We start from the raw sequence: 19055 nt of genomic DNA on the forward strand, positions 1-19055 counted from the left end.
TTAGCTGACTGTGAACATCCACTTCTGTGTTTGCTGGGCCCCGGCATAGTCTCACAAGAGACAGCTACATCTGCGTCCTTTCAATAAAATCTTGCTAGTGTATGCAATGGTGTCAGCGTTTGGATGCTGATTATGGGGTGGATCCCTGGCTATGGCAGTCTCTACATGGTCCATCCTTTCATCTCAGCTCCAAACTCCGTCTCTGTAACTCCTTCCATGGGTGTTTTGTTCCCAAATCTAAGGAGGGGCATAGTGTCCACACTTCAGTCTTCATTCTCCTTGAGTTTCATGTGTTTAGCAAATTATATCTTATATCTTGGGTATCCTAGGTTTGGGGCTAATATCCACTTATCGGTGAATACATATTGTGTGAGTTTCTTTGTGAATGTGTTACCTCACTCAGGATGATGCCCTCCAGGTCCATCCATTTGGCTAGGAATTTCATAAATTCATTCTTTTTAATAGCTGAGTAGTACTCCATTGTGTAGATGTACCACATTTTCTGTATCCATTCCTCTGTTGAGAGGCATCTAGGTTCTTTCCAGCTTCTGGCTATTATAAATAAGGCTGCTATGAACATAGTGGAGCATGTGTCCTTCTTACCTGTTGGGGCATCTTCTGGATATATGCCCAGGAGAGGTATTGCTGGATCCTCCGGTAGTACTATGTCCAGTTTTCTGAGGAACCGCCAGACTGATTTCCAGGTACAATGCTCTTGCTTTTTGCTTGGTTGCCTTAGGTCAAGGCATCCCTGACACAGTAAGTAGCAGTACTTTCCTCTGATGGAGGATTGAGGGACCTTGTACACAGTTCCTGAATCCTGGGGTGGCTTCCTATTATTCTTTTTAAGATGAGGGCAAGGTGATGAGGGTGCTCTCATCATTTTAGGTTCTTCTAGGCCCCATGTCTAAAGGTCTTAACTCCCATCTCAACAACAGAGACTTCCTGGCTGTGTGGCATTATAATTATCAGGCCTAGGTGTCTGCAGAAGCTATACTCGATAACTTTTATAGATGTAGTTATTGGCGAACATAGTGCTGACATAGAAAATTGTCATAATGGTGGCTTCTCATCTTGCAGCAGATGTCGAAAGGTATCTAAATACCTCTATTATCATTCGACTTATGAATTTATCTGCCAAGACAGATGCCAGATGACTTCTCTGATTTGATAGATAAAGTAACAAGAAAATAGATGAAGGTTAAGGCTTTCAGAGTGTCACAACTGTGCTGTAGCCATGCACCTGCAGGCCCGCTCTCTTGTCTGCCTACTGTTAGGGAACTTTCTGAGAGTCAGGGTGTGGCCATTTGTATCCATCAGAGCACAGAAAACAGAATTGCGTGCTCAAAGTTTGTTTTTTGGTTTTTTTTTTTCCTAAGTGGGAAGATAAGATCAGCATTTCACCTGACTCTTGTCATGAGCTATCTAGAAAGTCAACTATGACTGGGAAGGTGTGATAATAACTTTACTATGTATATTTTGTTTTGGTGTGATGGTAGTGTTATATATAGTGAAACAGGGATGTTGCATTATATAGGATCATCATTTGTCAAACTCATTGGCATACATTTAAGATTTTTGCACTTTCTTTCATATTTGTGTAGATTTATTCCTCAAAACTATGAACCAATGTTACTCTAGTTAATAATGTCCAGGTTGAGGTTTTATACAGGTAAACTGTGCTGATGCCAGCAATTAAAGATCTATTTTAAGAAAGTTTCATTACTAGGGTCTAGAGAGATGGCTCAGTGGTTAAGAACACTGTCTGCTCTTCTAGAGGTCCCGAGTTCAATCCCCAGCAACCACATGGTGGCTCATAACCATCTATAATGTGATCCGATGTCCTCTTTTGGCATGCAGATAGGACACTCAAATGCATAAAATAAATCTTTCAAAAAACTGATTAAAAACAAAAATTTTAATCACGTGTGTGCCTGCGAGTCTGCGAGTAGGTATGTGTATGCGAGTGCAGGTGGCCACAGAGGCCTCGGAGTCCCGGAGAGCTGAAATATCAGGTGGTTATAAAGTGTCTCACATGGGCCCTGGAACCAAATTCAGTGTAAAAGCAGTATGTGCTCTGAACTGCTGATCCATCTCTCTAGCCCCAGTTTAGAAAAATTATAAAATGAGATTGATGATAGGTTATCACAAGACTGTATAGATTGGTAGAAGTGTGATAAAAAAAAAAAGGAAAATAGAGAAATTACGAGTAGTTTAATGTTTACTGAAGCATTAGTATACATTAGTGGTGTGTGTGTGTGTGTGTGTGTGTGTGTGTGTGTTTGTGTGTGTGTGTGCACGTGCACACGTGCATATTCCTGTGTGAGAATGTGGGCATGCATGTGCCATGATAATTGTATGGAGGTTAGTGGACAATGCCAGGAGTTTGCCTATTTTGAGGTAGGTCACCTTTGTTATTGTAATGCATACTCCAGGTTAGCTGTCCCTCAAACTTCTGAGGAATCTTCTCTCTCTCCCTCTCTCCCTTCATTGTAGCAAGATTTGAGATGCTACTTTTCCTGGTTTTATGTCAGCTTGAGGATTTTAATTCAGGCCTTCATGCTTGTGTGGTAAGAGCATTACCCACTGAGTAATCTCACTAGCCTCAAATTATTCCTAAATAGCAAATTCCACTATTTATTTTTTTTTTAAATTGCTGGAATCTTGTTAAGTTTATTCAACCCTTTTCAACACTGTATATCAACTTGATCTTTTCTTCCTCTGAATTATTTTCCAAAATCGAGCAGACACTATATAATTTGACACTTGATTATGCCTTTTTAGAACTGTGTAGGTAGTGTTTATCATCTTGACTTGCAAATAAACTTCATGAGGGCAAATTCTGATTGCATTGCTTTAAGTTCTTTATCCCCAAATTCCTCCTCCATTATTCACAATGCTTACAAGAGTGCTTAATTCAGGATAATGTCTGCCAGTCCAGCTAAGCTTTGACATACACATACATAGCAACTGTGGCTCTTTTGCTATGCTCAGTGGAGTCTGTACTTGGTGCTTCAAGGATGGCCTACCTCAGAGCACTACACCAGTCTGTTTCCTGGATAGACTCCAGTTTCCATTTCATAGCACTGAGTGTTCACTATTTATAGCTCAGTTGTATTCATAGAGAAGGGAGGCCATGAGACGTTGGTAGAGTGGAGCCAAATGAAACTTCTGCAGCAAAGTAAACTCAGATTTATTGAGCTGCATTTGGCAAGTTCGTGGCATGGTTCTTCCGTCGACATTCTTCAGGGACTCCACGGCAGTGTGGAAAGCTGGTGAAACCAGGTGACATCAGTACTTGCAGCCAACAGATACCTTTACGCAGAGACAACAGGAGACCTTTCATTACATTACGGTTTGCATTAGGACGGCCTTTTTACTCAGTGACCCACTGGTTTTGTCTTTACTCAATGAATGATGACCCCGTGGAGCTAGAACTAGGACTATGCTCATTCCAGGAGTAACTCTAGGATTTATGAGCAGGAGTAATTAATCTATAACAAGGAGATAATTAAAAGCCAAGATCTAGATTGTGAAACTCAAAGACAACAATGAAGCATCATGCAGTATGTTTTGTGCCTTTCCTGTATTGAATTGATGTTAATGCTATCAGGTAGAGATCTCATTTGAAAATATTTATTTATCATAACCACTGCTCATGCATGCCCAGGCTGCAGCAAAACTCACTACATAGCCAAGGATGATCTTGGTTTCCCAACCCTCCCCTCTCTGTTTCCCCAGTGCTGGGATTACAGCCATACCCCTCCACATCTGGTTAATTTGGTGCTGTGAGTTAAGCCCAGGGCTTCCTGCATGGTAGGCAAGCACTCTGTTGACAGAATTATGCTTCCAGTCTCAGCTCTTGTTTTTTAAGCACATGAGGTTTTTTGTTGTTTTTTTTTTGGGGGGGGGGGGGGAGACAACTCGAAAACATAAAATGCAAAATTTTTGCTACCATTTCAGAGGATAAAATTCTAACCTTAACTCTTTTTATTTCTAGTTCCAGAGAGCACTCACTATTCTTCACATCAGGAGGGGTTGTACAGAGTCTGACTGTGTCTGTGAGTTTCCTCAGCTCTGCTCATGTGGATTAAAGGTCTTTCTTCCCCACAGATACCCAGGGTGACTCATCAGTCGGTACAGGATAAAACATATCTGTCTTTTAGTTCGTTTTTTTGATTCCACAGTTCTATGATTGCCACCTTTGAAATGATTTCCCCTAAATCTATCAGACTTGGCAAAGAAATCCTTTTATTAAAATTATTTTTATTACAGTAAGAACCACCTAAAAGTTTACCACTTTAACCATTTTTAACTGTATGGCTCAGTAGTGTTAAATATTGTTATTTTGTGGAATGAATCTACACCTTTCTGATTTTGCTAAACAGAAATGGGATATGTAATATATGTTATGCATAATATAACACATAACTGGCTTATTTCTGTGAGGTATTTGAAGCAGTGAAACTCATAGAAACTGAAAACAGAACAGTGGTTGCCAGGGGCTGAAGTACGTGGGAAGTTTTGTCTAATGAATATAAAGTTTGAATTTTACAAGATTTGAAGAAGATGGCACCGAACGCAGAAGATGCTGTCTTTTCTCTAATGAATGTTTGGTACCTTTGCTGAGAATCAAATGACCAGAGCTGATTAGGTCATTGCTCTTTAGTTTATTTCAGGATCTCTGTTCTATTCCCCTGGCCTGTGTGGCGGTACTGAGCCGCTTTTCTTACTTGCTATCTGCAGTGTACTTTGAAATTGCATGTTGAGATCCACGAGCTTTGTTTTGTTTCTTCAGGATTGTACTGTTTGGGAATATTTTCTACATAGACATTTTAGTTTATTTTCCTGTGATTAATATCATTAGTATTTTCATAAAAAGTCATTGAGTTGGTAGATTGGTTTTAGTAATATAGTTACAAAATTTGTTCTGTTTATGTATGAACGCCAGATATCTTTCCATCTTCTAGTGGCTTCTGTTAATAAGCATTTTTTGTTTTTACTATAGAGTCACATCTTCTGACAGGCTTATTCCTAGATCATCTATCTATCTATCTATCTATCTATCTATCTATCTATCTATCTATCTTTTATCAATCATCTGTCTTCTGTTATCTATTTATTTACTTTATATTGATCTATCTATCTATCTATCTATCTATCTATATCAATCATCTGTCTTCTGTCATCTATCTATTTATTTACTTTATATCTATCTATCTATCTATCTATCTATCTATCTATCTATCTATCTATCTATCTATCTGAAGCTATCGTGAAATGGACTGTTCTGCTTTTTTCCTTAGCGTGTTCATTATTAGTATATAGAAGAGTTATTGTTCTGTGTTGATTTACTATCTTACTACTTTCCTGAAAGTGTTTATGAGATCTAAGATTATTCTGGTGAAGGATTTAGGGTCTAAAAAGTAAGAGGTTTTATTTTCTGAACATGGAGATAATTTTATTTCTTATTTTTCACTTATGTCATTATTATTTATCTTGTCTTATTGCTGTAACTAAGACTTCAAGCGCTATTCTGAATAAGAATAGAAGGGGGTGGATAGCTTAGTCGTCACTTCTAAGTTTGAGGGATTGTGTTAATTTTTTTCTTATATTATGATATTGACTGTGGTTTTGTTGTCTATAGTCTTCATAAACCTGAGCTATGCTTTTTTTTTTTTTTTTTTTGTATTCCTAGTTTCTTTGGCCTTTTAGTGTGAACGAATGATTAACGTTGTCAGAAGCCTTCCCTGCATTTTGTGTGATAACCATGCTGCTTCCTCTCCTAGTATGATGGTTAATGTTAAATTTTAATTTAATGATTCTGGAATTACCTGGGTATGGGCCTCCAGGCATGCTGTAAGGGATTATCTTGATATCATAAATTGAGGTGCCCTGGCTAGGATCCTGGCTGTGTAAACAGAGAAAGGGACAGAAAAGCGTGTATACAGTTGCTGGTTTCTGTTTCCTGACCGTGTGTAATGTGCTCAACCTCTTCAAGCTGCTGAGAGACACTCACTCACTTTTTGTTCTCTTTATCTTAGAGGCTTGCCAGTTTGCATAATGGTGGGATCTTTTCTAATTCTCATTTGCTTGCCCTGGAAATGCATGCCAGTCCCTGAGTTCTTTCTTTCTGTTTTCTTCTCCCCTCCCCCTTCCTTTTCAGTAATACTGATTAACTTTCTATTTCAGAGCATGCTCTTCTGGCTTTTAAGTTTTCTGGAGAAAGGACTGATGTTGGTGTGATAGGTTTGCCTCTGTGAGATAAAAATTCCATGGCAGGTTGTGATATTCTTTTCTGTTTCTGTGTTCTTGTTTTTTAACTATTGTTTTGTATGAAGAGGTTCTTTGTTACTCAAGTCTGTGTAGAGCTTTAAATAACTCTTGTATTGTGATGTCTTGTTTCCCTTCCTGGATTCGAGAAATTTTTTATGATTTTATTGAGTTGGTTGTCTATGTCTTTAGTCTGTATCTAAGTTACCTGTTTTATGACACATCTGTGAGCTGAGTCTCCTAATTGTGTCCCAGAGGTCTTAAATGCAGTGTTCAGGATTGTTTACTTATTTATTTTTTCTTTTCTGGTCTTCCACTGTTCCTCAGCCTTGTCTTCCATTCCTGATGTTCTTTCTTCTGTCTGGTTTGTCCACTGGAGACTCTTTCCCTGAGTTTTCTTGAGTTACTGAGCTTCTAGTTTCCAGATTCATTTTTTTTCCCCTTCAGCATCTAACATTTTTTGTTGAGATTTGCATTAAAATTGCCGAGTTTCTCACTGAAGGTTGGAATTCTCATCTAGGTTTGAATTAACTGCTTCATTAGTTTGTTTATTTGAGCCCTCTTGGAGGACACCGAATGGGGATCATTTTGAAAACTAGACTTCTAATTACATCACTATCTGGAGGTTGAAGAGCTGTGATCTCTTCGAGAAGTCGTATTGTCTTGCTTTTTATTTCTTACTTTTCTATTCTGTCATGTGTGCATCTGTTTGGATGGATGTATCTTATTTCTGTCTTCCTATGATAAGTCTTCTTAGTTAGCAGTTTTATTTGTTGTTTTTTGAGACAGGGCTTCTCTGTGTAGCCTCAGCTGTTCTGCAACTCACTCTGAAGGTCAGGTTGGCCTCAAACTCAGATCTGTCTCCCAAATTCTGGGATTAAAGGTGTGCGCCATCACTGCCTGGTAGCAATTATTTTTAAAGTTTATTTTCTTGTACTACTCAGAGAGGAGAAAACATACTGCCATTAGAGTAATAGCAGAATTCAACAAATCTCTATTTACTTCATATTAAGGTTATTGTGTCATTTCTTATACCTTTTGTAAATTTCTTTTTTCTTTCTTTCCTTCCCTTCCTTCATTGCTTGTGCTTTCTTTCTTTCTTTCTTTCTTTCTTTCTTTCTTTCTTTCTTTCTTTCTTTCTTTCTTTCTTTCTTTCTCTGTCTTTCTTCCTTCCCTCCCTCTCTCCTTCTTTCCTTCCTTCCTGTCTCTTCTCTCCTCTTTCTTTCTTCCTTTCTTTTTCTTTCTTTTTTTCTCTCTCTTTCTTTCTCTGCCTTTCTTCCTTCCCTCCCTCTCTCCCTCTTTCCTTCCTTCCTTCCTGTCTTCTTTCTTCCTTCCTTCCTTCCTTCCTTCCTTCCTTCCTTTCTTTCTTTCTTTCTTTCTTTCTTTCTCCCCCTTCCTTCCTTTGGTATTTGAAGTTATCCATGTACTATGCTATCTTCTTCTGTAGTGCCTGGGTAGACTTTATATTGTGATACTCTATAATGAGATTTTTCCATGGTGAATAAATGCCTGTAAGTGAGACAGTGTTATTAAAAAACCCAATGTCAACAAAGTAAACTTCATCTCCCCACTGAGATGATGTGAAGTAAGGTCAGTGGCCAGACACCTCAGGATTACTATTGAGAAAGTGAGGGGGTTTGTCAAGGTGAGGCGTGCAAAATGAATGTTCCCAGGATCCAGGTGGGCCTGGTGAGTGACAGAAGAGGGGTGACTTTGAATCAAAAGCTAGGCAAAGTGGCTGTGTCCCCATCAACTTGCTGTCACAGGAATGCCTTAAATCTTTAAAGGAAGACAGCTGACTCACTGTCCATAAGGGTAAAACAAGACTCCCTACTGTGTATTTTAGATAATCAATCTCTCAAAGGGAAGTCAGAGACTTAAAATATACTGATAATTTTAACTGTACTGGTGTGTAAGATCAATATGAAAAAATTAGGACAGAATATTGCCTGTCTTATGGTGGCATGCAATATCTCCATTGAGTTCTAAAATTCTTTGGTTTCTAGATTTAAGAATAGATAAAAAAATAATGTCAATCATCAGAGTCTATAGCTCAGTTGCATATCTTGGATCACTCAAAACTAGAGGTTACTTTCTTGGCTCATTACTCTGCATTAAAGTAACTCAACTGCTTGATACATAGACACTGTTTCTCTAAGCACCATATTTGTCTTAGTTGTACTAAGAAAGATTAATGTGACAACTCATATCATATTTGAAAATGATATATGACTTGCTGTATCCTAAACCTTGCTTTTATTTGATTCATCAGATCGATATTGAATTTCAGCAAAAATGAAGAGATAAATGTATCAGTGCTTGCCTCAATCAATATCATTAACTGAACAGTAGATGAGAGTTCTCTTTTTAGTGCCCATTTTCTTGTTCCTACCAAATTGTTGGGAACATTGATATTTCTCTTATGTCTTCCATTTGCTCTCTCTCTCTCTCTCTCTCTCTCTCTCTCTCTCTCTCTCTCTCACTGACTCTCACACACATTTGTGCATATGTGATATGTATATTTTTATGTGTATGTATGTGTGTATAGATGTATGTACCTGTGTGTGCATTCAGAAGTCAGAGGAGAGGACACTGGGTAACCTGCTCTATCTGTCTTTGCTTTATTCTCTTGAGAAGGGGTCTCTTTCTAACTCTAACTCTCTAACTCTTAGCTTTTTGGGGGGCAGCTAATCTGGCTGGCAAAAAATCTCCAGTCTCCTACTTCCACCTCCAAACTCTGGAGTTATAGGCACAAGGGGCCATCCCTGGCTTTTCTGTGGGTGCAGGAAATCTGAACTCTGATCTTCATGCTTGTTCGGCAAGCATTTTTATCCATTGAGCCATCTGCTCAGTGTGAGAGCTGTCTTTCAATAAGATTGGAGTAGTGGTTGGACTGTAATTCCTTCTCAGCTCCATTAGATGACCCTATGCTCATGCATATGCTGGCAGTAATAGTGGAGATATTAGGTTTAAAAACAAGGATACAGGAAGTCAGTTTGAATCCCTAAAGAAAACTGACTTCCCATTTCCAAAAGCATCAACTGCCAATAGTTACTCAAACAGAAGTTGGACTAGGAGACCTCTTCCCATCCTTATTGGGATTTTTGTCAGACTTGAATCTACCCAACCACTTTAATGCCACGCTCAGAGAAACACTGTTTTGCTACAATCATCTACTGCCTCTGACTCTTATGATTTTTTTGACTTCTCTTCTTTGATGATGTCTGAGTTATGGGAGGTGTGGGGAGGGTTAATACAGATGTCTCATTTAGGGGTGAGCACTTTGTAGTCTATTATTCTCTTCACAATGACTACTGTTGTGTCTCTTGTGTCAATCACTAATCCTGAAAAAGGAAGCTTCTCTGATTAGGGTTTAGAGATGCACAGTATATGGGTATAAGATAGAAACTTAGAAAGTTTAGCATTGTGTTCACTTAGCACAACAACAGTAACAGGTTCTCCCTTGTAGCCTACTCAACCATCAGTTCTTGGCCTAGTTAACAAGGCCTGGTATGAGTTCCATTTTGTGGAGGAGGCCTGAATTCTAATCAAGAAGTGTTTGGTTACTTCCATAACATTTGTGCCACTATTGCACTGGTGGTCCTGTGTTGTCAGGGCAATTATTATTGTATCTCACAGGTTCCAGAGAGGGGTAAAGCTCCCCAATAGCTTGGATAGCATCTTCTAGCACTGTGAAAACTAGACAGTAGAGCTGAAATGTCCAGGTTAGTATCAGTTTGATCCTTACATATTATATATGACTCAAGTATTTGTTATCATTAGCAATTGTTGTTTTTAAACAAAATCTCAAATGTTCCATTTTACCAATAAGGATCAGGAGCCAGATGCTGGAGTGAAGGTCTGTTAGTTCAGAGAAGCAGAGAAAGCACCCAGCTGACGTTCCTCCTCAGCTGAAGTCTCGAAAGAGAAGGAAGTTCTTTTCCGTGCTATCTCAAAATCCCAGCTGTTTGCTTGCGCCACCTCTTGACCTACTTATTTAATCCAGCACAGTGAAAGCTAGACAGGAGGGATGAAATCCTTGACTTTATTTAATCATGTTTACAATAAACAGAAAGCTCTTGGATTAAAGGTGTGTGCTAGGGCTGAGCTACACCACAACTAGAAACAGGTTTTTCTAGCAAGGCATACAATCTTGAGGCTCACAGTGTGGTCAAATATCCTACAACAAGCAATAGTGCCTTATTATCAAGTATGCACTGCCTATTATACCCTTCATTCCCCTCGTTCATCATACATAGCACTTCTTGCCCCATTATTATTTTCTCCTTATAGCATCTCCATTCTAGCCTTCATTTCAAAGCTTCCCCCATGGTCTCTATTTTCCTGACTTACATGTGTATTCCAGTTTAAGTACATATATCTGAAGACTCAAGGCTAGCATTCGCATAATAAAAAGAACATACAAATCTACTTTGGTAATTTCATACATGAATGCAATGTATTCAGATAGTATCCACCACCTCCTTCTCATTCTATCTCCCTCATATCACACTGTTTCATTTCTTGCTCTTCCACCTTTCTTTTCATCATCATCTTTCCTGCCATCAGTGATTGTTATTAACAAATGTATAGATGACACAGCCACCGTTCCTTGGGCAATCATCATGAGCACCTTTACAGAATCACTGACTTAACATTGTGATATTAGATCAGAGAATGCTCTTGGAGTTCTACATGTTTGTTAATTGTTGCCTCACTGGTGCTATATGGAAAAACACCTGCATGCATCTCTGATGTACATGACAATACGTATTTATTTCTCTTTCAACATGCTAAGATTGGCTGGTTTCTGGCTGTATGAACCTGGGTTTGGCTAGGATCTCATGCTGTTCTATGTATCCTCCATCCTTCCTAGGCTACTTAAATGAAAGCATAGTCTTTGAAGGAAGAAAACAAAGTGTCAGAGATCAACTGTATCTGCAAAAGCCTACTTAATCTCTAGTTTATGTCACATACACTAATACTCCATTAGCCAAAGCAAAGCACATGGCCAATACTAATATCAAAAGCACTTATGAAAATGAGGGCAGACTAATGAATATCTACTGAATGATAATTTAATGCGTGACATCTGGAGAAGTGCATTTTTTTTTTTTTTACTAGTTTGTAAGCTGGGAAACCATAATCCGAGATCTGCTAGAGACTGTTTTGACATCCATAGAGAAGGAATCTGCACTGGAACACTGACAGTGATAGATAAATTTAGCTGGAAGACAGGCACAGATATTTGGACATCTAGCTGTACTAAAAAAAAAACCTACAGTGAATTCCTTTTTGGTAGATAAACTAACATTTCTATTTTGTTTCTATTTTAGTTTTTACAAACCACAGTTCTTAAATCCATATTTCTGACTAAACAGGAAGAAGTTATTTTCAGTGTATAGATGGATAATTCAATAAAGGAAATATTTAATTTGTTGTATTGATATATTTGTTTGACAATTGTTTGAATGTAGAGGCATTTTAGAAATTTGATTCAAAGTTAGATTTAATTCAATACAACTTGGCTTAATCAAAGACATTCAATATCCTGAAATACAGTAATTTACTCGGTCATATTCTCAAAGAGGAGATATAAGTTAAGTATCAAAGTGCCACTGGTGATCAGAAAGGGACCTCAGGTGTTCAGGGGAGTCCAGAAAGGTCTATTGGTTGGAAGTTGCACAAAGAAGTTAATAAAGACACAGGAACAATACTGGCTTAAGTGAAATGAACTTATATGTTTTCTTTCTATTTAGAACCATAGGTTGTCCAAGACTGGCTAGGCACTCCACTCTATTCTTGGTTCTGCTCTTTATTTTCTTCTCCAGTTCTCTTCTTTTCCAAGTCTCCCAGTGCACCACAAAAGGACACAAGTAAAGACATCAGTGTTGAGTTAAAGTAGATTCTATGTAGCTCGTAAAGTCCTTAGGAGTGGTCCTTAGGAGTGTTACACAGCATCCTGGCTGAGTTCTGATTTTAATCGGAGTGGACTGGGTGGGAGGAGGCCCATATGGTGTCAACTTATGTACTCCAATGTGTTTAGTTCATAGTCCACAGTGAACAATGTGACTAGGTTTGAGCAGTTCATGTGTTGTGTGTGAGTTCTTGCTCTCTTGGTATGGAGGTGGATGTTATGAATAATCCTGTTTATAGAATGGAGCATCATTAAAACAGAAAATAATTTTTCTGGCTCTATGGTCACAACTGTCTTGTTAGTAGTCTGTATACATGTGGACATGTATGTGCATGTGTTGGTCTTTTCAATAGAGAATTCAGTGTGTTTTAGGTTCCTCCTATATGCTCTTAGGTCTTTATCTTCTCAATTTGAATTTGGTTTTTCATTTTCTTTATAGCAATACGTGAACATGTACATCCTCTTAGTTCTCTCTAGCATTGCTCTACCAAGACCAGAATTCCATTTTGAGCCAGATATTGGGTGTTGGTTAAAATAAATTATTGCTGAAGACATTAATTCAATAAGTGTCAGATTTCGACCTCTGAAATACCTTTCAGGCCAGGATTATAGAGCAGTCTTCTTGCTTTTACATAGCCTCTGCACCTTTAAAGTGATATTAAATTTCATATACTCCTAGTTTTTGTCACCAAGGAAGATCACATTGACCTGACATAGAAGGCAAATCCTGTTCCAAATTATTTTTGACATCAAGAAACATCTTTATCTCAGAAACTGCTCCATCTAGCTGGATCTCACAGAGTAAGCTTTTGTGCATTTATGTTCCTTGTGGACAATTATTCTGAATCTACTGTCATCATTTATGAGACATTTCAGATACTTTATATAAATCCATACCTTGAGGTAGCATCTGTCCTTGGAGATACATTAGATAAAGAGCAATATTTGTATGCATTTATTAATACTTTAGGGGACTTATAATACTCTCTACACCGTGCAAGCTCCCTGCAAGAATGTATTTTTGCCTTTGGAGCTCTTATAAGCTGGAACTTACAATAGCTATGAGGTGCTCATCAGTGATTTTATGGGGAAACAGCGTGAATTACCATGTTTCTAAATTTATGCATTCACTAAATACATATTTTACAATTATATGAATCAATATTACTAAAAACAACTTGATGTCACAATGCCTAATTTCTCACTTGAGCTGTATTTGTTACCATGCTATTAATTACAGCTCACACATACAGGGCATTTACTGCTGCCAGTTCCTGAATTATGAACATTGTGTTCTGTTTTGATCCTCTTACTCATTGTTTGTACCATTTTCCAGAAGAAATAAGTGAGGCTCAGTGTGGATCCTTGCTCAGGGTCACAAGTGTATCAGCAATAGGGCTGAGCATCTGTGTCTGGGCACTCTCCTTCAGAGCCTGAGTGATGTATGTTCTCTCAGTCTCCTTTGACTGAACACTTCTACTGGGGACACCAGAGACATCAGTCAGCATGAAGTTGCCTTAAGAAGTCTAACTTTGGTTTCTTTTAGACTCATTTGTGAATTCTTTTATGCATGAACTCAGCAAGCTTTGCAGAAACTTGTACACATGCCTGGATCTCTCCTTGCCTCTGGAACCCAAAGGCAAACACTGAAGTCTCAGCCTCCAAGGACTTGCATGCTTGGGTTCAATTAATTTTCTGTCTTTCACAGATTTCTCTTTTCATTACCTTATGCTTTGCGACATCAGGAGAAGGTGACAGTCCCCCCACTCCACCCCCCTCCCCCGTTTTGGAAGCAAGAAATCTTTCACGTCTGATTTCAGTTACTAATGTCAAGATGCCATAGTGTAGAAAATGTAAGGCATTGATTCTGCCAAGAAAATCTTGCTTGTTAATTTAAGCCAAACAGTTTAGGCTTCAGAGGCCACATCATATCCTGGAGAAAACAGACATCCCAGGCATCCGTGAAATCTGTTAGGAGATGGAACTGGTTAAGACGATGCAAGGCTTCCACCTGTAACAACCTTGCATTACTCAAGGATACTTGTGAGAAAGAGTGGGAGTGTTGTCTGTCACTCCAGACAAGAGCTATTTCTAAGACCTGCAGAGGAGAGCCCTGAATTGCACTTAGTCAAAAGTACTCTCTTTTTTTTTTTTTTTTTTAACTATTCGCTGAAAGGACTAAAAGGAGATGCACATTTGGTCAGAGTGGGAAAAAAATCAATAATAACTATGGCAGCCTTGAAACCTATTGTTCAAGTTTAAGTTTCAAATTTAAGTTGTTATTATATTAACAACTTGATTTGAAAATCCAACCTTAAAAGTTTTATTTTTATTTGAAATGAAAATATAATATCATTTCCCCCTTCCCTTTCCTCCCTCCGACCCCTCCCGTGTATACTCTCTTGCTCTCTTCTGAATTCATGGCTTTTTGTTGTTCAACACACACACACACACACACACTCCTAAATATGTAACTCCAGCCTACTCATTTTTCATAATATTACTCGTATGTATATTATTTCAAGCCTGACCACTAGGAACTGAGAGACTCTTCTCGGGGGAAGACAATATGTCTCCCTAACTATTTCTTAGTTTCCTGTAGTTCTTTGTCTAGAATTGGGATATCCTTGGGTTTTCTCCTTTCATGTTAACATGTCTATTGGTTTTCCTTTTTCAACCATGTTGTTGAGAGTTCATGGGTGTAGTTCCCTGACATTTTTAGGAGACACAGTCTCATAGCAGTCTTCTTGTTTCTTTGTCTTTTCAAACCGCTCTGATCCCTCCTCGTCAATGTTCTCTGAGCCTTAGGTGCAGGAATTGTGTAATAGATGCATCAGTTGGGGCTGAGCTCCACAGGATCACTTGTTCTCTATATTTTGCTCAGTTGTAGTTTCCTGTAACAGCTTTTGATTGCTACAAAGAAAAGTTTTTGCTTTTGTTGTTGTTTTTTGTGTTAGAATTGAGAGCTACACTTATCTATGAGTACAATAATAAATATTTAGAATGCAGTTACTAATTTTGCAGAGGTTGAAAGTTCTCCTCCAAGACCATGACCACACTATCTCCAGGTAATTTTCCTTTTGTTGAATGGACCTTAAGTCCAATTAGAGAGCTTTTGGTTTCCACCAAGGTATGTATGCTGACATTGTACCCTTAAGGGTATTGTGGCATGCTCATTATTGTTTTAGTTCACGGGCAACATTATCTGGATACTGGTACCATGAATGCTAGTTCTCAGGGAGGAGACTTTCAGGTTGATCCAGCTTGGATCCTGTGAAGTTTTATGTCTGAGATGTGTCTTCAGCAATATGAATTTATCGTCAACCTCTGGGAGGCAACCAAGGGCCATAACAAAAGCCTATAATGTTTTGGGAGTTTCTTGGATAACTCTTGTTGATATCTGTATTGGAGGTTTCTCTTGCCTTGTGTTACTAATTTTTATTTGAAAGTCTATGGATCTTGGGAAAAACATAGTCAACCCATGTGAGGAAATTTGATGTGAAGTATGTATTTACATGTGTACTCATATATCTATGTGTATTCTATGTATTTTTATGTGTATCCCTTACTGAGAAAATCCAACTTTTAATGATGTACATGGGAATAAAGCCAGTTGGAGGCTCTTGTTAGAGGAGTAAAACATTGCCATGGTATTCTCCAGAAACAGATGCTTTGCTGTATGAGAGGGCACCTCTGTGGAGCAGGGAACTGCTGGATGGATTCGCTGGACTACACTCATTTGTACGTTTTGCATTTTAAGAACATCTTGTTCTCTTCTTGCCAAATGTATGATGTTAGGAAATCCCCGCATTTGGGGTGTGGTACCTATTCATAGCCTCTTGAGATTCTGACTCATTCAAGGCAGAAATGATAGTGAGGCAGAGGAGGAGAAAGAGAAAACGAAGTAAAGACTCAGCATAGTTAGAAATCAAAGTTATTCTACAGAAGCAGTAAATAAAAGTTTAAGGAAGGCTGTGGCTATACATAATCAACATTACCACCCCTCCCCATACACATATAGGCAAGCATGGTAGCTGAACCTGAACACCCCTCCCCCTAAGACAGATGATTTTTTTTTTTTTTTGAAAATCATTATCTCCAACTCTTAGGCTTAAAATTCTAATGTAGATGATTTTTTTTTTGAAAAGTTTCTTGTTTAGTTCTAGGTGTTAAAGTCAAAGGTTGTTGCATTTTGCAAATCTCTAAGCAAGCAGCAGCCAATCTGGTAAGTCTAAAGGAATCCATGTTTTCTTTATGGCCTTTTGGGAGGAAGAGACTGAAAGTGTGCCACCACATTGTGGAACTTGATGGGCCTGGTGAGAATTTTTCTGAGATGAGACACCAAAGGAATCTTTCTTCCAGGCTTGGCTTGCTGCTCAGAAATATTTCTGTGGGACCATCCTGTGCTTTCAAACCGACTTTCCGTATTCCCTAAACCTTGTCCAAAAGTAAAGCAAAATAAGGAAACAGCAAAGAAACCTAGAATCTAAGTCAATCTCCAGACTTTCCCATGATTCACTATTTCTTTAGAAATTGCTCATCTACTCTCTCTATGGAATAAGTATTAGTAAGTTGACTAATGGCAGTCAAATGTCCTACAAAAGCCATGGTTTACCTATAGCCAGATAAATGGCGCAGACATCCATGTCCTTTATACATTAGGAATCCAGTTGGAATGTTTCATTAGGCCATTGATGCAATAGAACTGTAAACAGATTTCCCCGAGAATCCTCCACAGAAGTGTTATTTCAAGCTTGTGTCTGAAGCTTTACCCAGTGATTTGAGCTTAAACCATTACTTTCTCCATTGAAATTTGGGAATATTTTGACCTCTCTCATTTCTAAGACTTTAAGATCAGCCTTGGGTACTCAGCGTGGTGTCTGTTGAGTCTTGTGATTTCTCATCTCTCTACCGGATTATTTCTTACCTAGCACCAGCTCTTCTCACATGTATTCTGTTGCAGGAACACCTGAGGATGAGAGCAAGTCGCCCTTTCCTGGGAATTCCTTTGCTGACTCCTGAAGCATCACCTGGAACACTTTAGTCGCCTCTGCTCTGAACTCAAATTTACTTTCTTGTCCAGCAGTTGTGGCAGCTCCTCTCTTGTGTCCACAAGAGCATCAGCTCTTCCCACGTTGCACACTGGCCAGATAAACTCTCTGCAGGGAGAAGACTGTGCTTCTTCAGGGGACCACCAGGGTGCAGGGACAGAGGCTCTTAGATACTAGATTTGCTATTTTTTATGCTCCCGTCCACTCTCTTAAATACTTAGGATACTAAATAACCTTGTCCATGTTATCTATCTATCTATCTATCTATCTATCATCTATCTATCTATCTATCTATCTATCTATCTATCTATCTATCTATCCATCTATCTATCTACCATCTATCTATCTATCTATCTACCTATCTATCTATCTATCTATCTATCTATCTATCTATCTACCATCTATCTATCTATCTATCTATCTATCTATCTATCTATCTATCTATCTATCTAACAGATACTGTTTCTTGGCTGTCCTGGATCTCACTCTGTACACCAGGCTGGCTGCAAACTCAAAGACCTCCCAAGTGCTGGGATTAAAATTGTGTATACCACCACCACCTGGCTCTTCCCCATATTTTCAAACCTCTTTCCTTACTTTCATTCCCACACAGCTCTCAGTCATCACCAGACTCTGAATATTGTTTAAGAATCACCATCATTGATGTTGATAGATTCTGGATCAATGTGACAAGACCGGTCGATTTCTAGGGGACTATTGGTTGCAACTTGTCAATTACCAATGTATGGCAATGGTATAATATATATATATATTTTTTCAGGGTATTATATATATATAATCCTCACTTTATCTCCCTCTTTTTTTTAATGACTTGAGCAAGTAGGACTCAAAGGAGAACTAGGCACAGCTAAGATTATCACCCTCAGTCCTGAGAGTAAGCTTCCTCTGGCTTAGTGACATGGCTTTGGGCTTGAGGACTTTGGTAAGAGTGCAGTAGCTGAAGGAGTCGAGGGCCTCAATTCTGAGTGTGGATGTAGGTGTAATAATACAGTACCTGCTATACAGGTATTGGATAGTTTCCTGGTGCCTATGTGACAGACTTAAGTAGTTAGAAGAAGGAAAGAGGGAGCTTTTTGTTGGGAGAAGCAAGATGGGATGTTTATAAGGGATCAGAAGGCTCTATAGAGGGAATACATAGGAAAGCAGACAGGGCATGAAAACAGGAGGAGGGAAGAGGCTTCTTGCATGGTCTTGAATGTTATTCAAATCATATACAATGTACTTTATCATATCTTGAACTAAGTATCCTATTATCAGTATGTAATACACATGTCTTACATAGTCTTCTCTTCTTTGGTGTAAGCACAGTGGTGTGGGGCCAGGCTGTAACCCTAGTGAATATAAATTTGGCTTAAGATCATTTTGTCATCTTTGTTCTCAGATTTTTAAAATTTTTCTGATGCTTACAGGAACATTAGGATATATATAGCTTTTGGACTTTGACTAATATGAAATAATAAATTGTCAATCTGAAACTATGGTGAAATCTTTGTGCAGAACAATATTTGGTATTCTGAAAGCCAGTTTACTCATGACATGGTCTCCATCTCTTAAGCATCATGTGCTACAGAGAGCCATCCATCAATCATCGTGAAGAAAGCCCATCAGCTATTCCATTGATATTGCCTTGTCAGTGAGTGTGAACACAGACGGAAATGCACGGTGTGAGGTTCGGACAGCGCACTCGTTTCTAAGGCAACCACTGTCAGAATTGAAGGAGTGTGCTAATTTCTTTACAGTCTTGGAATTTTGCACCTTGAAATGACAATGAAGAGAGAGGTAGCCATGGGGTG

General features: G+C 38.6%; 1 long non-coding RNA gene across 1 annotated transcript in view; it reads left to right on the top strand.

Moving 5' to 3' along the window:
* Positions 1 to 17555, top strand: part of Gm38673 — a 69933-nt gene extending 52378 nt beyond the window's left edge. The window contains exon 3 of the long non-coding RNA XR_865573.1: positions 17154 to 17555. This is a non-coding gene — a long non-coding RNA (predicted gene, 38673). The remainder of the gene's footprint in view (positions 1 to 17153) is intronic.
* Positions 17556 to 19055: the final 1500 nt, after the last annotated feature.

This window comes from Mus musculus, chromosome 1 (genome assembly GCF_000001635.26).
Source record: "Mus musculus strain C57BL/6J chromosome 1, GRCm38.p6 C57BL/6J".
NCBI lineage: Eukaryota > Metazoa > Chordata > Mammalia > Rodentia > Muridae > Mus > Mus musculus.